This window comes from Perognathus longimembris, chromosome 4 (assembly GCF_023159225.1).
Source record: "Perognathus longimembris pacificus isolate PPM17 chromosome 4, ASM2315922v1, whole genome shotgun sequence".
NCBI classification, from domain to species: Eukaryota; Metazoa; Chordata; class Mammalia; order Rodentia; family Heteromyidae; genus Perognathus; species Perognathus longimembris.
In genome coordinates, this window is record NC_063164.1 from 39343118 (window position 1) to 39368611 (window position 25494).

Sequence of the window (25494 nt, forward strand, 5' to 3'; positions counted from 1 at the left end):
GCAAACCTGACTAAAAAACGAGGCAGCACACTCAAATAAACAAGATCAGAGATGAAACAGGGAATATCACCTCAGAAACAACCAAAATTCAGAACACAATAAGGGACTATTTTGCAAACCTTTATGCCAACAAATTCAAGAACCTGGAAGAAATGGATTATTTCCTAGAAAAAATTGATATCTCCAAACTCAACCAGGAAGATTTAAACGTTCTAAGCAGACCCATATCCAGCATTGAAATAGAAACGGCAATAAGTGATCTCCCATCCAAGAAAAGCCCAGGTCCAGATGGATTCACAGCAGAATTCTACAAGGCCTTCAAAACAGAACTCACACCAATATTTCTCACACTCTTCAATAAAATTGAAAGAGAAAGTTCACTACCAGACACATTCTATGAAGCCAGTATAATCCTCACGCCAAAACTAGGCAAGGACTCATCATGGAAAGAGAACTATAGACTGATTTCCCTGATGAACATTGATACAAAAATTCTCAACAAAATTCTGGCCAATCGACATCAACAGGCCATCAAAAAAATCACACACCATGATCAAACTGGATTCATCCCAGGGATGCAAAGTTGGTTCAATATATGCAAGTCAGTTAATGTAATCCACCACATCAACCGGAGCAAGGTAAAGAACCACATGGTTTTATCTCTGGGTGCGGAAAAAGTGTTCGATAAAATCGAGCACCCATTTATGCGAAAAGCCCTGGAAAAACTGGGATTCCAGGGAGCACTCCTGAGTATAATAAAGGCAGTCTATGACAAACCAGCAGCAAGCATAATTCTAAATGGTGAAAAACTGAAGCCATTCCTTTTAAAATCAGGAGGAAGACAGGGATGTCTGCTCTCTCCTCTTCTCTTCAACATAGTACTAGAATTCCTAGCCAGAGGAATTAGGCAAGAAGAAAATATAAAGGGGATCCAATAGAAAAGGATGAAGTTAAAATTTCTCTCTTTGCAGATGACATGACCCTAAACCTAAAGAACCCCATTGACTCTACTCCCAAGATACTACATCTGATACAAACTTTGGCAAAGTTGCAGGATATAAACCCTCAAGAATCCATGGCATTTCTATATGCTAGTGACCCGAATGCCAAGGCTGAAATCAGGAAAGCAACTCCTTTTGCAATAGCCTCAAAAAACATAAAATACCTTGGTATAACCTTAACAAAAGAAGTGAAAGACCTCTATGATGAGAATATTAAAAACATGAAAAACAAATTTAATGCAGAATTTGAAAAACCTCCCATGCTCCTGGATTGGGAGGATTAATACAGTCACAGTGGCAATATTGCCAAAGGCTATCTACAAATTCAATGCAATACCCATTAATATCCCAACACAATTTTTTTTAATGAAATAGAGGAAGCAATCCAGAAATTTATATGGAGCAATAAAAAACCCAGAATAGCAAAAACAATCCTAAGCAGAAAGAACAGTGCTGCAGGAATTACAATACCCAACTTCAAGCTGTATTATAAAGCTATAGTAATAAAAATAGCTTGGTATTGGTACCGGAACAGGCCTGAAGACCAATGGAACAGAACTGAAGACCCAGAAATGAACCCACAGAGCTATGCTTACTTAATCTTTGATAAAGGAGCTAAAACAATAGTCTGTAAGAAAGACAGCCTCTTTAATAAATGGTGCTGGCAAAACTGGTTCAACACATGCAACAAACTAAAACTAGATCCTTATATATCACCCTGCACCAAAATCAATTCCAAATGAATCAAAGACCTCGAAATTAAAACAGATACCCTGAAAACACTAAAGGAAGAAGTCGGAGAAACACTTGGGCTCCTTGGCATAGGATGGAACTTCTTTAACAAAGACCTAGAAATGTGACAAAAAAAAAAAAAAAAAAAGAAAGGATGGACAAATGGGATTGCATCAAACTGCAGAGCTTCTTCAGGGCAAAGGACATAACTCCCAAGATAAACAGAAACCCACAGATTGGAAGAAGATCTTTACTGGCCATACAACAGACAAAGGCCTCATATATAAAATATATGCAGAACCAAAAAATTACATTCCTCCAAAACAAAACCGCAAAGAACCAATAGCCCCATCAAAAAGTGGGCTAAAGACTTAAAAAGAGGCTTCTCTGATGAGGAAATGAGAATGGCCAGGAGACATATGAAAAAGTGCTCTACATCACTGGCCATAAAAGAAATGCAAATCAAACCAACATTGAGATTCCATCTTACCCCAGTAAGAATGTCCTATTTCAAGAAAACTAACAATGACAAATGTTGGAGGGGATGTGGCTGAAAGGAAACCCTACTTCATTGTTGGTGGGAATGTAAACTGGTTCAGCCACTCTGGAAAGCAGTATGGAGATTCCTCAGAAGGCTAAACATAGAGCTCCCCTATGACACAGCAGCCCCACTTTTGGGCATCTACTCAAAAGACCACAAACAAGAACACACTAAAGCCACCAGCACAACAATGTTCATTGCAGCACAATTTTTCATGGCTAGATTTTGGAACCAACCCAGATGCCCCTCAGTAGACGAATGGATCAGGAAAATGTGGTACATATACACAATGGAATTTTATGCCTCTATCAGAAATAATGACATTGCCCCATTCGTAAGAAAATGGAAGGACTTGGAAAAAATTATACTAAGTGAAGTGAGCCAGACCCAAAGAAACATGCAATCTAAGGTCTCCCTCATAGGGAATTAATTAGCACAGGTTTAGGCAAGTCACAGCAGAGGATCACAAGAGCCCAATAGCTATACCCTTATGAACACAAAAAATGATGCTAAGTGAAATGAACTCCATCTTATGGAAACGACTGTTATATCACTGTTGTAATTACATTCAACATGCGATGTGAAACTGTAGCTTCTATTATTGATGATCCTCTTGTATCCCCTTCCTGTGGTCGTACCTTCACAATCTCTGCATCCTATCTGAGTACATTGGAAACCATGTATACAGGTATTAGAACTAGGAACCTGAAAGCGAATACCAAAATCGAGACACACAGGGTAAAAAAGACAAACGATTACAAAAACAATACTTGCAAAAGTGTATAGTGTAAATCTACTGAACAACTCATGGGAGGGAATGAGGGAGGAGGTAACAAACAGTATAAGAAATGTATCCAATGCCTAAAGTATGAAACTGTAACCGCTCTGTATATCAGTTTGACACACAAAAAAAAGAAATATAAAATTAAAAAAAATGACAAAATCAAAACAAAACACTGGGACATGATAAAGTAAACTGGGCTCTGGACAGTCACACAGTGAGACCAAAGAGACCAAAGTGGATCACAAAGGCTCAATAGCTATGTGCATATGATTATATAAAATAGTATTTATCTCAATGAGCTCCAATAAATGGAAACAAGAGAAAAAAATTAATAATGCTGGGCTGATCCTATTAGGACTCTGTATATACACTGTGTGAGAGAATTGTGATGTTTATTCTTTTAGTAGAAAAATAGTAATGACTTATAAATGCACTTTTGTCTGTACCATTTTGTTTTTCTTCATCATGTACCCTTACCAAGGCCGTTTTGGCTGAACTTAATATAGAAATTCATTAGTGTCTGTTAACCAAAACTTTAAAAAAAAATAAAAATGAGGGTGATACTGCTATATATTTCTTTTAATAGAGATTTAATATTCTTTTCAATTTTTTGTGTTTTCTGTCTTGAACTCGGGGCTTCAATGCTCTCACTTAACTTGCTTGAGGCTGGTGCTCTATCACTTAAGCTACACTCTTTGCTAGTTTTTTCCTAATGGGAGACCTAATCCCATGGGCTTTTCTGCCCAGCTTGTTTTAAAATAGCAATTCTCCACTTTCCAGTTTCCTGAGGAGCTAGAATTGCATGTGTGAGACATTAATATCCAGGTAGATGCATAGTTTATATAAGGATTATTTAGCTTAATTTCTTTTAGATAGAAGAAATGCTTATTCATTTACAAATTATTTTTTAAGTAAGTAATAGAAAATTGTACTGTTTAGTGTAATACTATCTTCAGCGACACCCAAATGTATGGTGGCTAAATCAGGTAGTAGCTTATTTCCTGTTTTCCTAAAATCTTAAGCAGTAGATGGCTCTCCACTAAGACATTGTTCAAGGATGCGTACACATCTTACTATTATACTATCTACCACATATAGCTTCTGAAATCATTTTGGAAACCTGTGTTATGCTAACTCAAGAGAAAAGTGCATGATGAGTAGTCTCAGGGAAATATATCTGCTCATATTTCAGTTGCTAGTTTAGGTTATATGACTTTATATAACTAGAAGGATATAATTATTAAAGGACATTTTGAGATTCTTAATTTAATCGAATCTGCAAAGTCTTCCTCCTCAATCCCCATTTCTGTCAAATAAGCAAGATTCATAGATTCCATGAATTAAGACAAAGGTAATTTGGGGCCACTATTCAGTCTGTTAAAACAAATGAAATTTTCTATCAAGTTTTCCAGGGAATGTCTTTACTTCTCTCTTTTCTAATTTCTACTCATAATTAAACCTCAATTATGTTGCTCTCCTCAAGATACACTAAAGAAAAACAGATAAACGAAAAATGTTTCCAGTGGTTGCAAACTATCCTAATGATTTTGTCCCTGGTTATCTTCCTAATATAGTAACTTTAAGAGAATGATATGATGGATGGTGACACAATGAGTAATTGACAGTTGTTAATCTCAAATTATGAAATATATATCAAGAATTATGAGCATCCAAATAAGTAGCTAGCAATCGAGATAAATGATATGTTCTTTCTATTACCCTTAGTAAAAATATGACCTTATATTTAAATAATTTATAATTTGAATTAGCTCAATTATTAAAATAATTTAAATTTATAATTTACATAATTTAAATTGTATCTAATATAAATAAGCATCATTTTTCATTGTACTAACCAACATTAATATTTTAAACCTTTTAGAATTAGGCATGAATTATTTCATATTTTAGAGGCTTAATAATCTTTGGCATACTATATAATAAAGATTGTTGGCTGGGTACCAGATCTATTTCCATGTTAGTTTATGAACAAAGTTGAATTACTTTCCCGACATTCCTTTTGGTTAGACTCACCTTTAATTTTATAAGTGCAGACAATTTTCCTTGGTAATTGTTAGAACCCTACACCAGACATGATAGTTTTACACAAAGCATACCTTAATACAAAGGTAGTCTGAGAAGGTAAGTCCTGAATTAATGTCCATGATGGGCTTTCTCCATTAATTGCCAATCTTTGTTTTATAAGCTACTGTCACATTTCCCAATGAAAATCAGCATCAGTATTTGCAATACCAAAAAATTGAGTATTTTTTAAAATAAAACCTACCACTAAAAAAAAAGCCCAGAAAAGCAGTTCTCTTTAAGGTATGAAGGTGGCATATTTCATGGTTAGAATAATTGGAGTAGTGGAAAACTGTTGGCCTTGACTTAAGGTGACCTAAGGTGACTTAAGGTGGCCTTGACTTAAGGTGACAAGGCCCCATCTGGGGCCTTGCTACTGGGGACATCTGATCTTGCAGGTCTGTGGTGCTGGATTTGTCAACTTTGGAAAAAGTGGCTATATGCATTTTGTACAAATCACAGTGGGAGAATTACTATGTGGCTTAGCAAAAATATGTGATGCACAGTGTACAATTATATGTTGTTATTTAAAAAACCCCAGCCCTCTTCTAGGACCTAAAAGAAATAAGTGACTCCATATCTTCAAATAAGCTTTTGTATGCTGAATTGTGCTGTATGCACAAGTCCATTTTAAGTAAGGTCCAATGGGAGTACAATAAGTCACAGATAATCTGCATGAGAAGGTTTCCTAGTATCCCCATGTCATACATCATTGTAATGTAACAAGATTCCCCTTGCAACACCTATGCCATTTCAGGGGATCTGTTTAACCAACTGAAGAGGAAGGAAAAGCTCTGATTTGATTTTGGTTCACATGAGTTTGTCTAGATCCAAGTAAAATAAAAAACGACTCCAAAAGCAATACTTGCAAAACTGTTTGGTGTAAACCAACTGAACAACTCATGGGGGGAGAGGAAAGGGGGAGTGTGGAGGGGGGAGTGAGGGAGGAGGTAACAAGCAGTACGAGAAATATACCCAAGGCCTATCGTATGAAGCTGTAACCCCTCTGTACATCATTTTGACAATAAAAAAAACACACCAAGATATCTGTATCACCCATTAACTTCTCTCAGAAAATATTCACTGAGGAAAATGGATTGGACAATCAAAAATAACTTGAGCAGAAAATATGAGCCACCCTTCATTCTAGGTCACCCCAAACTGATGTAATATTCAAAAGAACAATGACATTGATAGTTTGATGTTACATGTTATCTCAACACCATTGTCTTTACCTTCACTGATTTCCACTGATCTAGCTACTCATGCCTCCAAATGTTCGATCTTTCCAACATTCCTTGAGAACAACTTGACATGCTTTGAAAGGACCATCTGTCCATCCTGATAAGAATAGTATGCTTTCCCAATATAGGATTGTCTATTTTTTCTCACAGATCCATAGTGCTAGTACTAAAATCCATGAATTATGGAATTGCTTATCCAGTCTTAGAATTCCACGTCAGATAGAATTCTACAAAGTGATTCACCTCTCAGAAAAAAAGCAAAAAATAAAAAGAAAGAAAGAAAGAGAGGCAAAGAGAAGTATAGTATAGTAAAATGAGTTGTGATCATGAGATTCATTATTTATATCACATATTGTACCAGAAGCTGGCAGATGGAGCATTGAGATGGCCTGATGAAGAAGGTACACATTAAGTGTCAATTCTAAGACAATATTTTGTAAAGATAATGCTTATTTTAAAATGTGTAGTTGTTTGATAATTAGGATAACTACAGGTTTTTATACATGATGAAATGATATTGTAGGGTTTCTGTTAAAATAGTTAAGTAGTTGTACAAAGAACATGTTAGGTTATGAGTACAATGCATCTTGATCAATGCCAATCCTGCTGTATTCTCCCTTGCTTCTTACCTCTCATACTTCCCCAAATTACACTTTATTCTCTACATTAATGTGGCTTTAATATTCTGCTGTTTCCTAAAATTTAACTAAACAATAATTCATTTCCCTAGAATGGAAATCGGTAAATTACTTTGTTATTTATTATAGAATTTCCTTAAAGATCTATCATGTGTTCAATGTATAAACACTAAATAATAAATTTCACTCCTATCTTGGTGGTACATGCCTATCACCCCAGTTACCTGGGAGGCTGAGATTAGGAGATCTCAGTTTCAGGTCAGCCTTTGGAAAGTTCTTGAGACCCTACCCCCAAAGAAAAACCTGGGTGTGGTGGCTTTTCATCCTAAAGATGAAAGAAATAGTAAAATGGGATGGTGGTCCTGATCATCCTACACATGAAAAGTAAGACTCTCTCAAATAGAACCAGAGCAACAACATAAAGGCTGGGCATGGTTCAAGTTTTATAGTGTCTGTTATACTAAGTGTGAAATGCTGATTTCAAGCCTGAATAGCGACAGAGTAACAAAACAAAACAAATCAAATTACACCTCATTTGGACAACTTGCCTACATCCTCTACTTTGTGGGGTGTACTGATATAAACCATAACATTATTATCTTTGCCCAATCGCTAAAGAGGACTTCAAAAAATCCCACTTCTAGAGAATCTATGCCCTTCCCCTCTGAATTGTACTAGATTCTGTCTTTATGAGGACAAATGATGGACTCAGAATTATGTTTTCAATAGCTTGTTTTACAGTCGGCAGCTAGCATCCAACAACTACTTATCTTTATAGAAACTTCTTAACAACATTGAGTTATATCTAAACATTTCCTTATACTTTCATTAAATGTTCTTCCTACTCTACAGGTAAATGTATTAGGTAAGAAATACATAGATAATGAATCTCAGGTTTCTTGTGTTTGGGAGAGTTATCTCTGATTTTACCAGAATAATATTGTTTCCTGGACAGACTTCATTGACTCTAGGAAATACTCCTGAGGTAGAAAGCTATTACCATGTTTATAGAAGTACATTGGAAGCAATCTCAACATATATAGAAAACAAAAAACAAACAAACAAAAAAGAACAGAGGATGCCAAGCACAACTATTCTGTCAAAAGTAATAGACTATCTGAATTTGCCACCTGTATAATAATTTTGCTGCTTGAATAGAAAAAAATTAAAATTTTTCTGAGATTTTTATCTAATTAATATGAGTAAAAAAGAAGAGTATTTAGTGCTAAAGTCATGAAAAATTCTACAGTTGTCATCAAAATCTGGCTTGAGGTAACTTCTGCTATACCAGTTCACTTGAGTCCTGCTGTGTGACTAGCTTTGGTATGGCTGAAAAGTCCTGTCCTGAGACCTGTGATGCTCCATCTGATTGGTAGATTTCTTTTGGGGAGGAATGAAGAGGTACTAATAAATTATTCTTGTTTTGTTTTAGTTTGGTTTTGCCAGTCCTGGGCTTGAACTCAGGGTCTGAGCACTGTCCCTGGCTTCTTCTTGCTCAAGGCTAGCACTCTACCACTTGAGCCACAGCACCATTTCTGGCTTTTTTTTAATATATGTGGTGCTGAGGAATCGAACCCAGGGCTTCATATATACAAGGCAAGCACTCTACCACTAGGCCATATTCCCATCCCTAAATTATTCTTAACATTTCTCAACATTTTTTAAAAAAAGTTTAGAAGTTGGGTAAGGGTATATTTTGTTGAGTAAAGTGATTTTTTTCATTGCTATTGTAAGGAAAATTTAAAATTTAATTTTGGGATGTATCAAAACAATGTTTGCCAATGTATTAAACTAGTCAGTATCTTTAAAAGGAAAAACCCATACCATATATATGTATATATGGTATATATATATATATGTATATATATATACATATATATATATATACCATATATAATGAAGTAAACATAAAAAAACAAAGTGAAGAAAACATGGTTCCTTTTTCGCCTGATATTATACCAATTCATATTACATTTAAAGATAATAAAAGAAATCCTGATGACAAAGGCATTGTGCATTTTTGGATAAATTATTAACTTGTCAGTTTGTAGCCTAGGCTAATTATTTCCAAAGTGTGGTTTTCAACTCACAGTTACAGCATTACAAAAGAGACTGTACAAAAGACAAATTTTTAGGCTCCACCAAAATCTATTGAATCAGGAATTCCAGAAATAGTGCCCAAGTGATTTAATGAGGCCTGAAGATGATTCTGAGATACACTGAGATACACTAGCCTAGTTTACATATTGTATACAAAATATCATCAACTGATGTTTATTTGGTAACTCTTAGTTGCCCAGACACTAAAAAAAAGTGCACATATATATTTGGCAAAAACAGGCAATGTATTAAACTCCTCAGTATTGAGTGTCTGAGTTTCCTCATGTGAAACATACATAGCTAAATGAACTTTCATGTCACTTCTATCTCTGAGAATCTTTAATTAGATGGTTGAAGTATAAAACTAATAAAATGTTACCATAAGAAAAATTAATAAAACTGTCTGAAGTTCCCTCAGGAAATACTCAGTCTTTATGGGGTACAATTAATCGAGATTTAAGAAGAGAAAGAAGCTGGGTACATTTAGAGATAAGAGCAATATTCCCAGAGGGAAAGAAACATGGGAACGAACCTATTACAGAGACAGGGGCAGACTAGTGATCTGGCAGAGGGAGGATGGAGGGCACAGTGAGAGCGGGAATGAGGCTAAATTACTAGATCCTACTGTAGAATATGAAGCGTGCCTTGCTTTCTGAAAGTACACAAGATTTTCAAGCATAGGAATGCAATGGGGAATGGTATTTTTCCAACATGATTTGATATGATTGAATAAAGCAAGGGGAATGGTAAACCAGCCATGTGGGAAGTAATAAATCTCAAGATGCCGTTATTTTCATCAGAATTTGGAACAGAAAGGCAAAGAGAGAAGTCAGAGGAGCTAAGGTATTTTTACTATTAGCTTGAAGGAGAGCAAAGATGGGATGGCACTAATCCTCTAGCCCCTGTGGTGCTTTCATTGGTTTGCTATTCTCAGGAAGTCAAGTGCATATAATTTGAAACACATGTTGAAAAATCTAGCACACAACCCATTTGGAATTATTTGATAATTTCATAGGCTAGTAATTTAGAAAGTACAATAAATGATAAAAAGAGCTATTATTTCATCAAATTATACACTTTTGAGACCATGATAATAGCTAACACGGAGTCAAATTATAAAAATTCCACTTTCAGCTTGGTATCTAGCCAGCTATATGATCTTGGACAAATTACTACATGATTTTTACCTTCATTGTCTAAGTTTTTGAACATCATCATAATAATGCTTGAAATGTGATCACATTTATCCATGTGATGACAAAACAGAAAATTAATGTAAACTTTAGCAAAAAGCTCAGATCCATAGTAATAAATGTAAATAAGTATGATTGAACAAAGGAGATATCAGATGTAGAGGTAATGGATTCTTAATATTTTCATGAGAAAAAAATCACTGTACCCAAAGCATTGCATGAAATATTATTGATATCTAGACCTCATCTAAAGAGTTTCAAAATATGCTATGTACTATGAGTATATGGATACTTAAGAAATATATTGCAAATAAATAACATGTTCATGCAATACATTTAGAAAAAAATCTTAATATATTTAATTGCAATTCATATTTTCTAGTTTTTAAGACCGCTTTAATCTTTCTAAAGTTAGGCTTTTCCCATACTATCCCACATTCTCTGTACATATGGCAACTTTAGATACTGACTGTTATGAATGGAAGGAATTTGACATAATGGTTGTGGCAAAGCGGTCTTTCTGAACTGCCTCTTTCCTTCTCCCTTGAAGCAGGTCAGAATTCAGAAAGGATATTTTTTTGTTCCTTAAATCAGGTCAGTCCCTCATATAAGAGATGTCTCCTCCCTATATCTGGAGGAAAGAGGCATCCTTATCTCTAAGGATGCAGAAATGCCAGGAAGGATGTGACTATCGGGTTTTAAATTTCTTTAGATTATTACTATGAAATCATCTGTCTTCAGCTGCTCATCCCATTTCTTTATGATCCTCCATTCTTCAACAAATTTACTACATAGAACAATGAAGTTTAAGTCTTTCTTGGATTTTCATTTCCTGAAAAGGCTTTTGTGTTACATATAATATTTACATTTAACAAACTCTGTGATTTCCTCTTGTTAAGCTGTCATTTGTTATGAGGGCCCACCCAAGAGCTTAACATGAACGAAGGCAAATATATTTTCCTCCATAATATTATAAGTACTTAGAGAAGTAAGAGACTTGCATCATTCAAAAATTTTAGTTTCAGGTACATTGGTTTGGTTCTTTTGAATCAATAACTGTTCACTAATTTACATAAATTTTAATCTTAAATTATTTTTTAAATTTTATTTTGTGTGCGTATACTTTGGAATGAAGAGCATGCATAGGATAGTCACTTTGTATTTTCCTTATTGGTGATGAGGAAACATAATATTTATGTCTTTATCACTTTATCAGTTTAATCTTTATTTAGAGAAAAGAGATTATTCCTTGTGTGTTCTTAGTACATTATCAGCTGGTTGCTTTTCTCTTCTTTTTAAAATTTAATTTTATTTTCAAGATGATGTACAAAGGGGTTACATTTACATACATAAGGTACTGAGTACATTTCTTGTCAAAATGGTTACCTCCTCCCTCATTTTCCCTAACTCCCACTTGTACAGTTAATTTGCAACATTTTGTCTTGTAAGTACAGCTGTTACATTGCTTTTATCCTTTGTCTGTTATATAATAAATCTACTGCAACATGCTTACTTTTTAAAGCTATTTGCTTGTTTTCTCCATAATCTGTTTAAAATGTAGCGATTTCTCTGTCTCCCAAGCTTCAAAGAACACATTAGTTCCATTATGAATATTCTTTTTTTGGGGGGGGGGGCCCGTCCTGGGCCTTGGACTCAGGGCCTGGGCACTGTCCCTGGCTTCCTTTTGCTAAAGGCTATCACTCTACCACTTGAGCCACAGCTCCACTTCTGGCCATTTTCTGTATATGTGGTGCTGGGGAATTGAACCCAGGGCCTCAAGTATACAAGGCAAGCTCTCTTCCCACTAGGCCATATCCCCAGCCCCGAATATTCTTTTTTTTTTTTCAAATTTTTATTATCAAACTGATGTACAGAGAGATTACAGTTTCATACGTTAAGCATTGGATACATTTCTGAATATTCTTAATTCATGGTTCAATTGTAAATGATGAATGAATACCTGTCTATGAAATCACTAATTTCACTGTCCCTATTCCAGATTCTCATGATGCATTCATCCTCATGTTCTTAGAGATTCCTTCCAGTACTCAACAAATTCAGGTTCTTTGAGAAAATAATTTTCCTTACATAGAAATAACTACAACTTTTTACAGGTGTTTTATCAATTTTGCCAGCACCATTTGTTGGAAAGGCTGTCTTTCTTCCACCCTAACTTTTTAGCTCTTTTATCAAAGATTAAGTGGCCATAGGTCTGCAGGTTTATTTCCGGGTGTTCAGTTCTATTCCATTGGTCCTCAGGCCTGTTCTTGTGCCAATACCAAGCAGTTTTGTTTTTGTTTTTGTTTTGTTTTTATAACTATAGCTTTGTAATAGAGATTGAAGTCTGGTATTAATATTTCTCCAGCACTGTTCTTCTTGCTTAAGATTGTTTTTGCTATTTGGGGTCTTGTTCCATATGAATTTTTGAATTGCTTACTCTATTTCATTAAAGAATTGTATAAGCTAGATCCTCATATGTCACCCTGCACCAGAATCCAAATGGATGAAAGACCTCGAGGTAAAAGCAGATACCCTGAAAACATTGCAAGAAGAAACAGAAGAAGCACTTGGGCTCCTTGTCACAGGTTAAAACTTTCTTAGTAAAGGCTCAGAAACACAACAAATCAAAGAATGGTTAGACAAATGAGATTACCTCAAACTGCAGAGCTTCTGCATGGCAAAGGACATGGCTTGCAAGATAAATCCAAAGCCCTCAGATTAGGAGAAGATCTTCATTGGCCATACAACAGACAAGGGCCTCACACAAAAAATTAATTTTCCCCAAAACAAACCCTCAACGAAATAACTGCCCCCATAATAAATGGGCTAAAGACTTAAAGAGAGACTTTTCTGAAGAGGAAAAGAGATGACCAAGAGGCACATGAAGAAGTGCTCAACATCACTGGCCATAAAAGAAATGCAAATCAAAACAGCATTGAGATTGCACCCCACCCCAATAAGAATGTCCATTATCAAGAAAACTAATAACAACAGATGCTGGCAGGGAATGTGGCCAAAAGGGAACCCTACTACACTGTTGGTGGGAGTGTAAACTTGTTCAACCGCTCTGGAAAGCAGTGTGGAGATTCCTCAGAAGGCTGGAGAGCTCCCCTGTGACACAGCAGTCCCGCTTTTGGGCATTTACCCAAAGGATTGATTACAAGCAAGACCACTCTAAAGCTACCAGCACAACTATGTTCATCACAACACAATTTGCTGGAGATAAAAGTCTTTTGAAATGCTGCTAATCTCACTTTCTGAGTTATCTATTGTACTCTAAGTGATTTTGTTTGCTAATCTATATCTATTATTTTCGTCCTTTGAGACTGCATCCACTTCAGAAGCGATATAAAACATATGACTGTGTAATTAGCATTTATTCCTTTGTTTCCTAGGTTTATTCCACAAACCAGCACCAACTTTCTACATTAAAAATGTGATAGTAATTACAATGGGCTGGAATGTATGGATTATTATCATTCTAGTTACTATAAAGGACAGGGTTTTGTTGATATTTGGAAAGCAAGGGATCCTGTTTCAGAATCCTATCTTTCTACAATCTTAAAGACTGAGATCCCCAGATGCATACTTCAAGAATGTGATTTGGGATAGACTATTGCGGCGGGCGGCAACCTCGTCCAGCGAGGAAAGGCGACCACCACACGAGGATCCTTCCCAATCACATTTTATTGAGGAGCTGCTTGGTTGAGGGAGAGCTGAAGCGAGGGGCGCCAAAAGGCCAAAACCGCCTGCTTATATACCGTTGGGTGAGCATGGGTCGTTCCCTGATTGGTCTGTGACTGGTTGCTACTAGCAGCTGCCACGGGATTGGCTGGGACTAGAACTCACTTGCGCATGCGCAGGGTTCAGGCCAGTAAGTCCGTTAGGCTTTGCCGTTATTTACAAGTAAGGCTGCAAGGAAGTAGGCGCCATCTCGTAATGGCGTTGTTGCCGGCTTCCTGCAGTTCCCCCTTTTTGTTTTTGTGCAGGTAAGAGTAGAGGTCTGATCTCTGTGTGCTATTTTGGAACATTGTACTGGCTTTCCCATGAGTGTTATCCATTCATCGGACGCCAGACCCGTCCGATACCTTTTTTCCAGAGGTGGGGTCTAGGGTATCTACCCACGTGCAATCAGACTTGCTCTTCTTGGGGCCTGTTACCTCAGGACTCCCAAGTGCGGTGCTATTGCCCAGCATCCTGCTCTGCTCAAATGCACGCCTATCCCTAGTGCAAGTGAAGCTACCAGCTTCCTGGGGTGCAAAGGCCGTGCAATTGAGGGCTTAGTCCCTTTTTAGGGCTGAAAGCCAAATCTGGGGGGAAGCTCCATACTCCAAGGCGGCTAATGCCTGTGAAATTACAACCTTGTCCCTTCGTGTTTGGGTTCGCAGGTGACAGACCAACCAGAGGCAGACCATACTGCCCCCTAGGCATAGTAGTAAAAATACGAGTAATACATGGGACTTCCATGTTGCAGTCTGCAGAAAACAAGGTGGGGAGGAAGGGAGAATCTGCATGCAAGGGCATAGGTACTGGCCATGCCTTAGTCACAGCCCATAGTGTCATTTCTTTTGCTGCCATCGGGGCTGCAGTCAGCACTGTTGCAAGTAGCAGGGGGATCAGTTGTACCACAGGGCAAGTGGATGGCGTCTTCATCTTGCGGGTCTTTATTTTCGCAATGGGTTTCTTCTGTCGTTTCCACAGGCCTGGTCAATCTCGTTGGCACCCAGTGAGGCACTTCTTGGCCCTGAGGAAAAACACAAACACCTCCCCTGGATCTCGTTATCACCAGATCCGGTCCATGTTAATTTTCGGGCATTGCCGCTTAAAGTGTCCTAATTGGCCACACTTAAAGCAGCCCTTCTGTTTGTTGTCCCTAGCCATGCGAGTGGCAGAAAGCACGGCCGCCGCCAAGCCTGCATTTGTCAATGGGCCTCCCACCTCTCGGCAAGCTTTTACCCATGCCTCAAGGCCCTTTTCCTTTATAGGAGTTATCACTCTTTTACATTCCTTGGTACTTTGTTCATAGATTATTTGTTGTACAAGTGGCATGGCAGCATCCAAATTCCCAAGTACACGCTCCGCCGTCTCAAGCATGCGTGCCACAAAATCAGAAAATGGTTCATTGGGCACCTGAATCACTTTTGTAAGGTTGCCAGCCACCTCTCCTTTGTTTGGCAAGGCCCGCCAAGCCTTGTAAAATATCTCATTTACCTGGCGGTAGACTTCAAAGGGGTAGGTGGTCTGTTCCACTGCATAAGCTCCCTGTCCTAGAAGCATGTCCACCGACCATTCGGCTCTCCCTTCTTGGAGATTCTTTCTGAATTGAATTTGTGCCTTGTCCTGAACAATGGACCTAAAGTCAAGGAACTGCCCGTGACTGAGACATGTGCACGCAATCTCAAACCAATCCGTGGGCGTCATGGCATTAACCGTGAGTCGCCGCAATAAAGCAGTGGTATAACTGGCTGTAACTCCATATGTGCGCACTGACTCCATTAGATCCCTTAGTTGTTTATAAGAGACTGGCTCATAGGTCCTTTCATCTGTTATTGGGTTCTCAAAGACTGGAAAAGCCGTGGCCAACCTAGACCACATACTTCTCTTTATGAAAATTCCTCCAAAGAAGGATACAACGGGGCAACTGGTACTTGTCCTTGTCCCTTTTGAGTTTGCTTTTGTTTTGTCTGTCTTGTCCCCACCGCCTGCGCGGTCGAGGATTTTCCGGAGGGCTGCAGTCCCTCCTCCAGACCCTTATGGGGTCTCCCTTTTCTTTCTTTCATCTTTTTATTTTTATTTTCCTTAGGCCTAACCACTTCCCCCTTTACTGATGAGGATTCCGAAAGACTATCCTGGTGCTTACTAAGGGCCCTTTGACCTTCCTTTATAAGATCTATGGAGTGTCCATCTTCCAGGCATGAGCGTACCATGCGCCATAAGGGCATACCACAGCGCAAACAGAGCAAGCACACACCAGCCACCAGCACTCACAGCGGAAGGATAATAAGAAGCACCAGACAGGAACGGCAGTCCACATACCTGAGGGAAGTTACCTCCTCATGTGTTGGGTTCTGGATCCTCTTCGACCCCTCGCCTGGTTCCGGGTTTCGGCACCAGTTGCAGCGGGCGGCAACCTCGTCCAGCGAGGAAAGGCGACCACCACACGAGGATCCTTCCCAATCACATTTTATTGAGAGCTGCTTGGTTGAGGGAGAGCTGAAGCGAGGGGCGCCAAAAGGCCAAAACCGCCTGCTTATATACCGTTGGGTGAGCATGGGTCGTTCCCTGATTGGTCTGTGACTGGTTGCTACTAGCAGCTGCCACGGGATTGGCTGGGACTAGAACTCACTTGCGCATGCGCAGGGTTCAGGCCAGTAAGTCCGTTAGGCTTTGCCGTTATTTACCAGTAAGGCTGCAAGGAAGTAGGCGCCATCTCGTAATGGCGTTGTTGCCGGCTTCCTGCAGACTATGATTTGGGAAAGAGTAGAACATAATAGGGAAGGAAATAAAATTACCTAAGTGCATTTTAACTAGCCTGGCTACCACTGAAAGTCGGGTCAGGCTCAATATTAAAGAGAAAACTCTAGTTCGTGTTCTGGTCGTCTGACTCAAGCTTCAAGAAAGTTAACACGTTAATCTTGGCAACTTCACTTTTCTCAGCGACAATCATCACAGGTGCAATCTCAGTCATTCCCCTCCAATGCAGTACATGCATTAGTGGAAGTTCTCAAGCAGAGTAGACAACTTTGACATAACAGGGACCTTGGGTGTCAAATGAGTAGGCTTCTGATAGTGTATCTGACACCCCTTACATCAACTGAGAGAAGCTCATAATCTATAGTCCTCTTAGTGTGGTATTTCTGAATCTAGCAGAAAGCTTCCTAAGAATCTCAGAGAAAACACCCATTACTGATTAGTAGAAAAATCTGCATTATAATCAAAGCTGGATTACCCTTAAGGGTGTAGAGTTGTCAAAAAAAAAAAAAAAGTAATAACCAGCTCCATGGAACAACATGGAAATTTGTTTCAGTTAGCACAAATGAGGTGAGGGATACCACAAGTATGCAATGATATAGTATCAGGGAGACTAGTGGTTATGATTATAATCTCTATTGCAGATAACCCTCTCATTTTTCATAGGATTTCAAATAACAGCATATCATTATTCATGTAGGTAAAATATGTTTAAAGTAATAAGATTTGGAATATTATTATTATTATTTTTTTTTTTTTTTTGCCAGTCCTGGGCCTTGGACTCAGGGCCTGAGCAATGTCCCTGGCTTCTTCCCGCTCAAGGCTAGCACTCTGCCACTTGAGCCACAGCGCCGCTTCTGGCCGTTTTCTGTATATGTGGTGCTGGGGAATCGAACCTAGGGCCTCGTGTATCCGAGGCAGGCACTCTTGCCACTAGGCTATATCCCCAGCCCTGGAATATTATTTTGTGATTCCATTTTAAATGCAAACAAAGTATTCTCAAAAGCATGTAATTTACACCAATGAAATTTGTTTTCTATTTCATTCAAAATTTGAATCATTTTTATTGTTTTGAAAAATTCAGTCCATGTAGAAGATATGCTATTGTGATAGAATGAATGACCACTAAATTTAAAATGGGAAAAATCTATATTTTAAGGTTTTAAGCTGACAGTTATTTTTACTTGCTTTCGCTAGATGTTTATAGTGTTGAGAATTAAGAGGAAAACTCAAGGCTCTTCAGTTGAATATATTTTTCCTAAAATCTGAACAAATTTATTACATATACAAAGATATAACTAATGCAATATACACTCTTCTGTAATTCTTTCTAGGGTTGATACTCTAAAATACATTTAATTTTAATATATAGATTTAATTATGATTAGAGTATGCATGTTTTATATGTATATATTTTATGGTATTTATTTATCTACTTATTTTATTTATTGATTTTGCTTTGTTGTGCGACTTGAACTCAGGGTCCCACACTATCCTTGAGCTCTTTTGCTCAAGGCTAGTACTCTACCACTTGGAACTACAGTTCTACTTCCAGTTTTTGAGTCACTAATTGGAGGTGAGTCTCATGGGGACTTTTCTGCCTAGTCTGGTTTCGAACTGTTGGTCTTCAGAACCCAACTTCCTGAATAGCTAGGATTACAGGCATGATCTACTCAGCATTTGGACATTTTGCTAATATTTATTGCACCTTTTTTTTCTATGAGGAAATGATATCAGTCTATAGGATTGAAAATTATTCTTCTAGAAAAATGTTTATTATTTTACTTTTGATAGTCTTTAAAATGCTCTGGACAAGATTCTGACTTCTGTGATTTTGACTAGTAAATTCTGAGATTTGGCTTGAGGACTATGACTAACAATAAGGATAGACTTTTTGAAAGTATGATGAGTATGCTTACCATCCATGTAAGCAGAAAAAATGCAACCCTTTTTAATCTCCTAAAGTTAGTGAACACAAGAAGTCCATATTTTCAGTGAGTCACAAATAGTATCATCTACTGTGAAATTAATTACCAAAAATAATATTTAAATTTACACATTTTTACAATAATACGTTCTTTATGAAAGAGCAGTCCAAACATTACTGAAGTTCTGTTATAGAGAAAAATAGCTAAGCATTAAAACTAGTAATAAATGATTTTTTGGAGGTCTTGGGGCTTGAACTCCAGGCCTGGGCACTGTCTTGAAGCCTCTTTGTGCTCTACCAATTGCATCATAGTGCCACTCCCAGCCTTTCCTGAGTACTTTATTGAAGATAAGAGTCATATGGATTTTTCTACCTGGGCTGGCTTCAATCCATGATCCTCAGATCTCAGCTTCCTGAGTAACTAGGATTATAGGCATGAGCCAAAAGCTCCTGGCCTACATGGTTTTATAACCACATTTGTCTCATAGCTTAGTCTAAGAGAATTAAATTAATAAGCAAATTTAACTAAATGCTAATATTTATTTTACTTTAAAAACAGAATTGAATTTCTCTCATTAGTCTTTGGTAGTAAAAGAGCAGCATGAAATGGTTCAAAAGTTCAATCTGAACAAACATCTCAGATGGTTGATTCTTTGCCAAACCACTCAAACCTTTCAAGTTAGCAAAAGTTGACCCGGTTATTGATTCATGTAAGAACAGTCTGTCTTGGGGTATTATTCAAAGGTTTTTAAACCTGAGTGTGGTAGAGGGAGGAGAAAAGGGAAAAAAGAGGTAGAGGGAGAGAAAGAAAGAAGAAGAGAGAGGAGAATTGAGTCTTTCTTGGGCTACATCATTCTGATTCATTTTTTCTTGGCAAATCAAGTTGAAAAACACATAAAATGAAGAAAATATTTTGGCTTAATATACCCCAAGTAGCTTTTATTTTTCCAGTTTTTGTTTATTATTTTTCCATTACTATTCTAGAAAAAGTACGTTCTTTATTCCAGCAGGCATTATCCTGCCAAAAAGGCAAGGACAATTTTTTTCCTATTTATTTATTTTTTCCTTCTTTTTTAATTTTTTATTGTCAACCTGATATACAGAGAGTTTACAGTTTCATACTTTAGGCATTGGATACATTTTTTTTTTTTTTGCCAGTCCTGGGCCTTGGACTCAGGGCCTGAGCAATGTCCCTGGCTTCTTCCCGCTCAAGGCTAGCACTCTGCCACTTGAGCCACAGCGCCGCTTCTGGCCGTTTTCTGTATATGTGGTGCTGGGGAATCGAACCTAGGGCCTCGTGTATCCGAGGCAGGCACTCTTGCCACTAGGCTATATCCCCAGCCCCTGGATACATTTCTTGTACTGTTTGTTACGTCATCCCTCATCCCCCCTCCCCTATCCCCCTTCCTCTTTCCCCCCATGAGTTGTTCAGTAGATTTACACTAAACAGTTTTGCAAGTATTGCTTTTGTAATCGTTTGTCTTTTTTACCCGGTGTCTTTCGATTTTGATATTCCCTTTCAGTTTCCTCGTTCTAATACTTGTACACTCGGTTTCCAATGTACTCAGATAGGATACAGAGATAGTGAAGGTACGGCCACAGGAAGGGGATACAAGAGGATCATCAATAATAGAAGCTACGGTTTCGCATCGCATGTTTAAAGTAATTACAACAGTGATATAACAGTCGTTTCCATGGAGTTTATTTCACTTAGCATCATCTTTTGTGCTCATAAGGGTATAGTTATTGGGCTCTTGTGATCCTCTGCTGTGACTTGCTAAACCTGTACTAATTATTCCCTATGAGGGAGAGCATACAGTCCATGTTTCTTTAGGTCTGGCTCACTTCACTTAGTATATTTTTTTCCAAGTCCTTCCATTTCCTTACAAATAGGGAAATGTCATTCTATCTGATATAGGCATAAAATTCCATTGTGTATATGTACCACATTTTCCTGATCCATTTGTCTACTGAGGGGCATCTGGGTTGGTTCCAAAATCTAGCTATGACAAATTGTGCTGCAATGAACATTGTTGTGCTGGTGGCTTTAGTGTGTTCTTGTTTGTAGTCTTTTGGGTAGATGCCCAAAAGTGGGGCTGCTGTGTCATAGGGGAGCTCTATGTTTAGCCTTCTGAGGAATCTCCATACTGCTTTCCAGAGTGGCTGAACCAGTTTACATTCCCACCAACAATGAAGTAGGGTTCCCTTCTGGCCACATCCCCTCCAACATTTGTCATTGTTAGTTTTCTTGATATAGGACATTCTTACTGGGGTGAGATGGAATCTCAATGTTGGTTTGATTTTCATGTCTTTTATGGCCAGTGATATAGAGCACTTTTTCATATGTCTCTTGGCCAGTCTCATTTCCTCATCAGAGAAGTCCTTTTTAAGTCTTTAGCCCACTTTTTGATAGGGCTATTGATTCTTTGCACTTTTGTTTTGGAGGAATGTAATTTTTTTGTTCTGCATATATTTTAGATATAAGGCCTTTGTCTGTTGTATGGCCGGTAAAGATCTTTTCCCAATCTGTGGGCTTTTTGTTTATCTGCGAGCTATGTAGTCAAGGACAATTTTAACTTCAAAACTTTTCCTAACCACTGAGAGGATAGATGCTGATCATATTTGCCTCTACTTCCTAGATGGAGTCAAGTCCAGGATCAGTCTTATAATCTTCTGAAACAGTGACAATACGATGTTGTTAGTAGCTGTTAATATCTGTAACTGTGCAGAGTTATTCTAAGTGACACATCAACTAAGAACAGTTACATTTTAAAACTAGCTCAGGTGCTGGTAGTCACATCTGCAAGAGTAGCTACTTTGAAAGCTAAGATCTGAACCTTTAATGGTAGAAAGTATAACTTTCATTCCTAGACACTAGAATAGAATTGCTCAATAGAACCTTTATGGTAATGAGAATGTTCTATGTGTCTATGTTAACTAACAAGAATGCTCCTAAACATACATAGCTATGGAGTGCATGAAATGTGATTCATGTGTTTACTTTAGTGAATGATTAAGTAAAAGAGTAAGTTAATAAATTGTGATGAACACAAAGCATCTTAGTAAAGCATAGAATTAGAGTTATGGAAGAAAGCCACTTCCACAATTTTGCTAATCTGTATCATTTGCATTCACTGATAAACATTGGTCTTGTGGTAAGAGAGTAATGAAAATAAGATGTCAGTTCAACTACAAGTTGCAGTGTGATTCATAGACACTATAACCAGATTGTTTAACTTCACCAAGAGTGATTTCAGATAAGAGAAAAAGACCACAAGTGTAGCTTCCTATATTTTCCAAGGTCAGTTTCTATTTCTGCCGGTTTATATAAATAATTTACACTAGAAACTCAGACCATTATTTCAAAGTATCCTTTTTCATAGCATAGTGAGTTTTAGAACTTTTTATACATATATAACTTGATTCATTGCTTCTTGTCAGAAATGATCTCCAAGTCCTGTAGTTCATCTCACTTAGGATCATCTTATGTGATCATATGTATATTGCTATTGAGCTATTGTGCTCCTCTGCTAGGACTATCCTAGACTAATTGCTTAGTGATATAAGTGGTTTGTCTTTGTTGTTGTTATTCCAAAAGTACCCTATGAAATTATGCCTTTTTCTTTTGTCTTTCTTCCCCATGGTTTTACCCATGATGTCACTGTAACTGACATTGGTACACAGGGTATTCTATATAAGTTTATTGGAACTAGGGGAGGGGAACATCAAAGTGGAGAGACAAAGGGTAAAAGGCAAACCAATACAACAGCAATACTTACAGGATAATATGCTGTAAAACAACTCTGTATCTCAGGAGAGGGTGAGGAGGAAAGCAAAGAGGGTGGGGAGGGAACTGGGAAGGGGAAGGTGGGAGACAAATGAAGAGGTAACAAGTTTGATACGAAATGTACTCACCTCCTTACATATGTAATTGCAACCCCTCTGCATATTACTTTTACATTAAAAAAGTTTAAAAAAATCTCTAACTTAATAAATGACACAATTTAAAATAATAAAGTTCTTAAAGAAGCAGTGTATTGCTTCACATTTTATTTATTATAATAAAATTATTATAAATATAACCAATATTGCTTTTAACCACAAATATCTGATTGTATGATTATGGAGAAATGATGCACATTTGATGCACATTGAAAATAAACCTCTGGTTTGACAAATTTTTATATTATGCTCTAGTTCTTAATTACTTTTGCTATTTTAAAAAATTACTCTTTTTAATTTAGATGCAAAATACCTTATGTGGAGGTTTACAGCCTTTCATTTTGTAAAATTTTTACATTCATTTTGTGAATTTCATTTTGTGAAATTTTTACAAAATTTCATTTTGTAAAATGAAAGGAAGAAATGAATGCACAGAGATTTTAATTATGTGAATTGAAAACAACATAATTTCAATGATTTGTGGTTTACCATTACTCTTTAGTATGGTGTGTGAGTGTGTGTCAACTTCTATCTTTTCTAAAATTACTTTAATAGCCAGTGCACCCTCTTTACACATTCTGCATGGGATAGTCCTATAAGTCATTACACAGTCTGATTTCAAGTTATCAAGCAGAAAGCATAGAAAACAAGCCTCAAAAAGCTTACCTCAAATTCTATGTTTGGGCTTCCATGCCATTTATCATCACGTGTTCATACCGCAGCTAATGAATGAATCTGTCCACTTGACTTTTTTTTTTTTTTTTTTTTTTTTTTGGCCAGTCCTGGGCCTTGGACTCAGGGCCTTTGCACTGTCCCTGGCTTCCTTTTTGCTCAAGGCTAGCACTCTGCCACTTGAGCCACAGCGCCACTTCTGGCCGTTTTCTGTATATGTGGTGCTGGGGAATTGAACCCAGGGCCTCATGTATACGAGGCCAGCTCTCTCGCCACTAGGCCATATCCCCAGCCCCTGTCCACTTGAGATAGAACACATTAATGTCTAAACAGCCAGTGATGAGTACAAAGCGTACTAAAACATGCATTCTGACTGTGATAACACAGAATTGATATGTAAGACAATGTTGCAAGACCTGTTTTTCCTGTACTTCTCACCCTGTGTTGTAAGACAGTCCTCAGTCTCCAGGTTATTTTCTGAGTGCTTCAGAGACCAAGGTCTGCCTTTCCCACAAGCCTTTCAGGACAACCCTTACCAAATGACTGATCTAAACAATAATCCTATGGCCAATGCTAGGGTAACTCTAATGGACTATTTTGGCTTGAATGTTCTACAACTGGGGTGTTCCAAAGCTGTCATCCAACTTGTGTCAGTTCTTTGCCACATTTAGCTTATTCACTTCCTACTCACAGGTGCTCATCTCAAAGCCATTGTTAGAGTCAACTTGACTTCTGAATTCCATTACAAGGCCACTCTATCCCCAAAGTCCCAACCTGCCTCTATGTAAGAATTAGCAAGTACTCACTTAAAGCAGACCAATATGCAGCATAAACTAAATTCCTGTAGATACTTTTACCTTTAGACTAAGCATAAGTAAAAAGAGAAAGAAGGGATGGATAATAACATTTTAAAAATATTTGGTTAGTAGAAATAAAATCATAAGATTTCTCAGTATATTATTAACAATCAGAAACTTAGAAAGCTTTAGTTTTGAAGGTATAAACACTGTGTGTATAAACCACATTCTAGAAAGGCCCCTATTGACACCAACAATGCCCTTGCCCTAAGTTCAATGGATGGCTTTATCTCCACTTGTCTCCACCTCCACACCTTTCCATCAACTCACTCTCATAGACACACACAGGAATTCTTATTACTTCATACTGCTCGACTGCTGCTGCTCATTTAAACTCAGAAAATTTACTCTGTTCACAAATTTCCTGTCTTTTCAATCATCTGAGTTCATGTGCCCTTTGACTCCATTGGATCTCTAGTCCTTTGTTTTCTCTCCACTCCACAGCTCACCCCTCTTTTTTCATTTACTCGCTTACTTTGTCTGCTTACAAATACTTCAATTTTCTTTTATTTCTTTTCTTATCACACATACCCAACAATTGTCTTGTCTTTCTGTATTTGTGTCCATAGTTATTTATATGCTGGGGGAAAATGCATACACACACATTTGTAACAAATATAAAATAGTACCTCTATCCTCTTCTTCTATTCATTTTTGGACCATTTTGAATATTTTCTTAGTCATTTATTTGTCTGTCCTCCTCAGTAAATATTTCAAATTTCAATATGCTTTTCAAACTTGTAATTGTCTTTGAGACTTCTGTTGAGTAAACAAGAGTCACTGAACTTCCCAAGGTGATCCACAACCATCTTTATCCTTCTCTCCAACAGCAGGACTATTTTCTATCATCTAGGCTGTGATGTCCTCTCTACAAGATCCATATAAAATCTTATTGAACCTTTAAAACAATTTTCATCCTAGATTTTAATTATTATTATCTTCACTCTCCTCCCTGACTCTCTCTTATCGCCTCATCTTGTTTTCTCTCCTCTTTCCCTTTCCTCTGTTTCTCTCTAAAACATCCTTTCTTCATCCACAAACACAGAAAAATCAGCTCAGCCTTTCTTTCTTTTCTTTCTTTTTTTTTCTTGCCAGTTCTAGGGCTTGACTCAGGGTCTGAGCACTGTCCCAGGACTCTTTGCTCAAGGCTAGCACTCTACCACTTGTGCTACAGTGCTACTTCTGGCTTTTTCTATATATGTGGTGCTGAGGAATTGAACCCAGGGCTTCTTGTATAAAAGGCAAACACTCTTGCCACTAAGCCATATTCCCAGCCCAGCTCAGTTTTTCAAAGGAATCTCCTATTTGAA